The following is a 7969-nucleotide window of genomic DNA, read 5'->3' as shown; positions in this document are numbered from 1 at the left end:
GAGAAGAGGGAGGGAGAGAGAGAGAGAAAGAGAGAGAGAGAGAGGGAAGAGAGGGAGAGAGACGGAGAAAGGGAGGGAGGGAGAGAAGGAGAGAGAGAGGGAGAGTGAGGAGGAGAGGGGGAGAGAGAGAGAGAGAGAGAGAGGAGAGAGAGAGAGAGGAAGAGAGAGGGGAGAGACGGAGAGAGGGAAAGAGAGGGGGAGAGAGAGGGAGAGGTGGAAGAGGGAGGGAGGGAGAGAGAGGGGAGAGACGGAGAGAGGGGAAAGAGGGAGAGAAGGAGAGAAAGAGAGAGAGAGAGGGAGAGCGAGGAGGAGAGGGGGGGAGAGAGAGAGGGAGAGAAAGAGGGAGGGAGAGAGAGAGAGAGGGGAGAGAGGGAGAGGGAGAGAGGGGAAATAGGGAGAGATGGAAAGAGGGAGATGTAACTGCATATTTGGAGTTCTTTTACAGTATGAAAGACAACTCTCAATAAACCTTATGCTGCACGTGAATCTATTCCTGTAGACGGGTAATGCAGCTAGTATCTCATAAAAGGCCAACAACTAACTTATGTCAATCACTATAAATACCTCGGAGTCATTATAGACAATAAACTCAACTTTAACCTTTACATAGAAAAGACTATAACCAAATCTTTATCCACACTACATACCCATGAGGTCCCTCAGAAGTTGCTCACCTAAAACAAAAACCTTTTCTTTTAAAAGCATCTGCCGCCCAGTTCTTGAATATTCATCCACTGTCTGGTCTCTATATTTATCCAAGCACATAGACTCCCTCGAGTCTGTAAACAGAAAAGCTTTTTGGTGGGTGTTTAAGCTTAAAAAAAAATGAGAGGATTTCTGACCTCATGTTTGAGTGGTCATGGGCCACTCTTGCAGAGCGTCGGAGGACGGCCGACCAAAATCTAAAAAACAAAATAACAAGGGAAGAAATTGCAATACCAACCCATTTTTTCTCAAATGCCCACTTACACAATACACACCACAAAAGCACTAAAGGTGCAATCAACACCAATGTTAAAAACACTCCTTTTTTGTGCAAACCCTTAACAGCTAGCCCTCTTTTTTTTCTTTTTTGCGCAACCCTACTAAGAACCTTCAATATTTATTAAAAGTTCTTACCCCTGCCTAATCCCTACCCTCCACTTTAATAACAACATTGCCCCAGTCAAACTTAAAAAACACAATAAAAAAATGAAAAGAAAGAATAGGAAGGGAGAAACTCAAACTAAGAGTAATCTACTCATGTTACCTAATAAAGATATTGCTTTAATGCCCCATTATGGGGCGAATGCGATTAATTGATTTGACTTGACTATAATTTACCAATCATACTTTTCCCACAATATCTTTTTCTTAAGATGTACTACTAAAAAACTGTTGCAGCATATTTAACTTTTGACTGCCGTATGCGCATTTATGCGAAATCTATGGTCGACTGCCGTGTGCTCATTTTTGCGAGTTTCCCAGCAATTACGCAGTGACTTAATTTTGGTTATTTGTTCACAACATATATATAACTAGCGATCTTTAGTACTTTTATGGTATTGACAGTGTTGTCCAAAAATTTAGCTATAAAATTAGCTTAAATTTGCGAAGCAATTTTAAATATCTGTTTTAGAATTCTAGCTCAAAAATTCATATTTTTTCTTTCGGACGTTTGAACTACATGTAGTTAGTGTTATAATGGCATTCGCAAGTACATCCCAAGATATAAAATGAAGAATTGCTTACGTTGATGACATTATTATAATCGATTCACATTCAGATTTTAGAGATTACACAGATAATGAAAGTGGCAGCACGGACTCTGATAGTGATGAAAGTAATAGTTTTGTAAGAATAAAAAAACATTGTAAAGGATAGTTTTAACTTTGTAGGGATTATCGCTTCACATAGCTTTATCAATGCACAAAGCTTAGATACGTTACATTTTTGCATAGCACTCTTTGTTAACATGCTGGCTAAATAAAATGTATAACCAAATATTCTAGATAGAACTTGAAGTTGAAACAAATTTTCTACATATCATGAAGCAAAATCGGCAATGTTCAGTAAATTTGTCGATACTAAATTTGTACGTGGATTGCATGAAAGAGTTAAAGATGTTGGTACAACAATATAATAACCAAAAATAATATAGAGCAACATAAAATACATCTATAAAAGGTGCTTGTAAAATGTTAATAACAATCGTATGCTATAACAAATGCGCTCAAAAGCCAAAGGCATTCTAAGATAACCTAGTCATTATTGCAATTTATGTAATTGTATTAAAGTATGAAAATTGAAATTTGTAATGATTTTTTTGTCCATAATTTAAACGTAACATAATTTGTCATCAATACCTTTTTTGTAAAAAAAAATTATACAAAACATTTTAATCTGTTTCATCTTATACAATTTTGAGTAATTTTTTAACATCAAAAAGCAACAACTTCTAAAAATATAAATCATGGGTTTCTGATAAAAATAATAAAACTACACTTTAATTGGTTGCCACTTTATTTATTCAATTATCAAAGAAAGTTCAAAACGGGCCGGTAAAATAGCGAAAGTAAAATGTTGGAATAAAACTGTTATTAAATTACATCTTAAGTGAAACACTGATGGAGCATTGTGGTAGCATTTATTTGTACATATAGAAAAGATGTTGTACCATTATGTTTTTTTTACATTGCAAGTGAACGTTACATGTCTGTTTGAATCTATATAACATTGAATTTTCTCAAACAATAAAAAATAAATTTTTTGTAACATTACTGCAAGGGTGTCCAAACTTTTTGCAAAGGAGCCAGATTTGATGTGTTAAAGATTTAGGGAGGCAACCTTAGCAGACGTTCTTTACATATAACAGCAGTTAATTGAACTAATTTTCGCCAGACCATTCTGTGTTTCACTTCTGCTTTTTTACTTTAATTTTAGCTATCTCAAGCATGTGTTTTGGTTCATTCGAAACGATCATATTAAAATTGAATTGACGTTAAAAAATGAAATTTAATTTTCACTTAACTTCACTTTTGTTAACACTAACTGTTTTGTAACAGTTGAACAGAAGTAATTGTACTTTTGGGTGCAAATTGCATTTGAAACATAAAAATATCTCACCATTACAGTTTAATATTTACAGAGTTTTTAAACACAACTACAGAAAAATGAACAAGTAATAGGCATATCAACAAGTGCAGGTCTCATTTAAAATATGACAGTAACTATAAATGTTGATTAGATGTTCAAATTTTTACTATTCAAGAGTGAAAACTTAAAACACAATGTATTTAGACTTGGGTCCGTGAGAAATTACTTGTCCACATTAGTGTGATGGGTGAAACTGAGATCTGAAGTGCAGGACTAAGGCCAGTTCTGGCTCAGAAAATGGGGTGCTTGTTTAGCCAATTACTCATATAGTAATTTGCTATTCCCAATTGAGCCTCTAGATCAGTAGTCCCCAACCTTTGTGTGACTGCGGACTGGTCAACACTTGACAATTTTATTGCGAACTGAGTGGTTGTAATAATATTAATAACGGCAAATAAAGTAAAAGTAATTTAAAATTTGAAATACAATATAAATTTAATTGTATATTTGTTTTGACAAGTTTTTTACTTTTCATAAATTCACTTGTTTTAGGGTTGCTGATAACGGTAATTTTACAAAAAGTTAAAGGGAGCTCTTACCTTCAATGTCATTTACATCGGTTATTTTTATGTTTAGATAGCATGATGTCTACTCTGCAAAGGAAAACTCGAAAACTCGCAACATATTTTATGCACCTAAAAGTAAAAACAAAAAAATGGTTCTACCTTGCACATTAAGAGCGGGTGTCTGATTGACCACCCGTCACTTGGGTTCGAGGTTAGGATAAAAGATATTTTTCAACAGGACTAAAACACATGACTTCAAGCTTGTTATATCGACACGTGGACGCCTACACTAATACATCACCGTTACGTATTTCTCAATAAGTGATCAGTTACTTTTTTATGTGTTTCTTCAAAACACCTGACAATCTCTAACTGCCAACTAGATTGCTAATATATTAGTACATATATAGAGCCCTATTCATACGTCGTATTTATTAACCAAGTCCTAAACTTTGTCTCAGACTTGATTAATAAATACAGTGAAACAAATAACTAATTATTGTCTAATAACTATTATTGGGCCCGGTAGTGATCAATCCATGAACAGATACCGGTCTGCGGCAAGTTAGATCATGCAGGTAACAGCGCTGCAGTCCAATTTAGTAATTTTATACGCAGGCCAGATGTTATTGATTTTACGATAGAGGCTGTGGGTCGAATAAAATTGACCACGAGCTGCACATTGCCTCCTGGCCAAACTTTTGACATGTCTGCATTACTTGTCTGTATTTTTGTAACATTGCAGGGACATTCAGCTGAAAGGGAAAAATGTGTCGCACCATGTTTTCTTCAGATTGTAAAATAATGTTTAATTGATGTTTGCACTCCGACATTCCAAAGTAATGTTCCTGTAACATTGCCTGGCTATTCATTTGAAGTTAACAACGATGTTGCCTTATAGCGCTCCAGTTACGCTGCACGCAAATGTTATATAAACCTTTACGCTCAAACATTTCATAATAAGCTTCATGAAACATTGCTGGGACTATCAATAACAACATTCTCTACCAATGCTATGATGGCTGTGGCAAATTTTATTTATGTAACATGTTATAGAACGTAACAACTATATTTTTGCACAGCATTTTGCAACATTGCTGTAACATAATACAATAACAAGTTATTTTCCTAATGCCTATTTATGTAAATTTATTTTTTTATTATAAAAAAAACTTTGTTTTATTTCATGATTATCTACTTTGCTGATAATAGCTTAAAACAAACAGCACATAAACATTCTGTTTTGGTTGATGCAAAATAGAAACAAAATGTTTTTCTCTGACTAAAGGCGGGGCCACACGTATCGTGTAATTTCAACTAATCTGGGAAATTCCATTCGTACGAAATTTCTGACCTGCCACACGGAGTTTCCCCACCATGGATTCGTACGAAACTAACTTTCAACTAGCCAATCATAACGCGGTGATAAATTGAAGCCGATTCCGTTTCAATCATTTGCTTCAGTACAAACATGCGGGTCAGATCTAAACAAGATAACGATTTGTGAGTTTCTAGTCGCAATTCCTAATTCCTAAAATCGGTTGCGGAATGTACACGTAAATTAATTTCGGCGCCTACAATATAACTGCGCATTAATAAGGTCATTTCTACGCAACTACAAAACTGCTAATGCTAGTTGCACTGAGTAGTTGTAGTAGGCTGTTGTTGTAAATGGTTTTTAGTATACTTTTGAATAGAGCTTGTACATTGATAATATTATTACGAACTATTACGTATGTACTACATTGCAAAACGGTTCTTTTGTATGACTACAGCAGGTTTTGGCTTGCCCACAAAACCGTTTTACTTTTTCTTCTAATTACAATACAAATTTGAACCTGACTTTTCAGCAATTATTAGCCTAGCTACAAAGCAGTTATATTTCTATTAAATATATATTGGAACCTGACTTTTCAGCCAATATTAGTCTAGCTACAAAACTGTTATATTTCTATTAAATAAATCCATTACGTCCATGGTACTACTGATTACATATAAACGCCAACACAGTACACAGTTTTCAATCCGAGTTAGGAACTGCGGGCTAGAAACTCGCAAATCGTTATCTTTTTTAGATCTGACCAAACATGCGCAAAAGAAAACGGCCTTCAACATTCAACTAACCTTTTCAACCGACCAATTAAACAACGATTCGTAGGAATTTCAGACGTTTCGTCCAATTCAAGATTCGTTCATCGTGCGCAACCAACGATGGATGAATTCGTCCAAATTTCAATTCGTACGAATCGTTTCGTCCAAATTTCGCCGATTTCGTGAGAATTTTGTCTCGTGTGGCCCTACCTTAATTAGTCTGATTTGTAAATTTTAAGTTTGTACAATTGTTTTTACTGATGAAATTAAAAAACAAAAAGGTTTTTTGTGAAATTGTCTAGATGGTAAATTAAAAACCGATAGCACAAAACAAAATAAAAAGTTCAGCATCCCCGCTGTATTTATTAATTGAATAGATCTACCCTAAACAACAATTTTCTATAGTAGTTTCTATGTAATAATATTTACAACAAAACTATTATTACAGAGTCGAGTCTATTACACCGTCTACATGTAATGTATAGTTTGTCAAAATGAGAAGCTATACAAAATACAAAGCAATAATGTTCATACTTATTCAAAATAATTTAGCATTTGTGTATAGATAATATATGAACAAAATAAAAAAATTCCAGTACTCTGAGAAATAGTATATGAAAAGCAATCTAGCTAGAGAGTTGTAGATTTCTCTACCACCAGCATCATTATGGAACCGAACCATGGTTGGATTGTTGAGTCTATTTGCATCTTCCATAGCAGTACCTATTTTACTCAAATAACTTTCTTCAACGGTTGGAGTAGTATAGCGACTGCCTTTCTCTGCTGCCATCATTACCAGCATATTGGTGGTTTCTTGTGCTACAGTTCTTTGCAGCTTTACACTAATATGGTCTCTGTAGACTCCATCAGGGTTATTTCTACAAGCCTGTATCGCCAGAACCTGTAAACATAAAAAAATACATTATTCAGTTACCACCATCAGTTTGTGATTTTTATATTATACTATACTAAGAATTGTATTAGTTGATTAAAGTACTATAATATATCACAATTTGTAAATTTATATTATTTATTAATATATTATGTTTTACTATATTAAACTAGAAATTCCCCTGTCATACAGCCCACGACCAAGTGGGCTGTATGTGACAAAGTGACAATGTGACAATGTGATAATGTGACAAAGTGATGTTGGAAAAAGAAAGGGTTACTGATGGTTGAGAAATGCAATATTAGCAGTCAAATGGCACTGCAGTGCAATAGAATAACTGCAATGGTAGCTGTAATGTACTGAGTGTGGGTGTGATTATATACAGCAAACAGCAATAATGAAAGGAAAAGGTTATAGGTTTATATCTCTCCCCCTGCAATAGGAGAAATGCAATATTTGCCAATATTAGAAGTAAAATGCACTGATATTATTAGAATTACCAATATTATTAATATAGTAATAATAGAAAACCAATGCACAATTTTTTTTACATTTCAAAACGTCATAGTTATCAATATCAAGAAGTTGTGATATTTATATAGATCTTTAGAAAATCTATTTAAAAAAGCGTTTGGTCAGGACAAACAGCAATAATGAAAGGAAAAGATTATATGTTTATATCTCTCCACCTGCAATAGGAGAAATGCAATATTAGAAGTAAAATTCACTGATATTATTAGAATAACCAATATTATTAATATAGTAATACAGTAATAATAGAAAACCAATGCAGAATTTTGTTTACATTTCAAAACGTCATAGCTAACAATATCAAGAAGTTGTGATATTTGTATAGATTTTTAGAAAATCTATTTAACAAAAATATTTAGAAAAAATAATAACAGTAACATATTGCCCATCATCGATGTTGTTAGTGTGACTATAACATTTCAATAGTCATTCAAACTTATAATTAAATATTGTAATAATCTCATAAGAAGCGCTAGAAAAAAATATCATCATATCATTTACTTTCACTGCTTTGGACATCAGTTAAAGTACCAAAGTACTCAAAAGTTTCCAAAATGTCAGTTACTTTGAAATCGGCAAAAATGAAACGATTTCAGTACTTCTACGTTAGTTACAGAAACTTTCGCAATTCGCCAATGCTATAGACTGGTGAAATGTGCATGTTATTCTTTCATGAAATGCGCACGACTTAATGGTTCTATTCTCTGTTGCTCGACTGTTGGTTTGCCGGTCTTAATTCTGATAAAAGCAAGGCTTGTCAAGTTTTAATAACGATTTTCATCCAAATTAATCTGTTTATTTGTGTATAATCTGA

Source organism: Watersipora subatra, chromosome 8, assembly GCF_963576615.1.
Source record: "Watersipora subatra chromosome 8, tzWatSuba1.1, whole genome shotgun sequence".
NCBI classification, from domain to species: Eukaryota; Metazoa; Bryozoa; class Gymnolaemata; order Cheilostomatida; family Watersiporidae; genus Watersipora; species Watersipora subatra.
Note: the sequence above shows the minus strand (reverse complement) of the source record.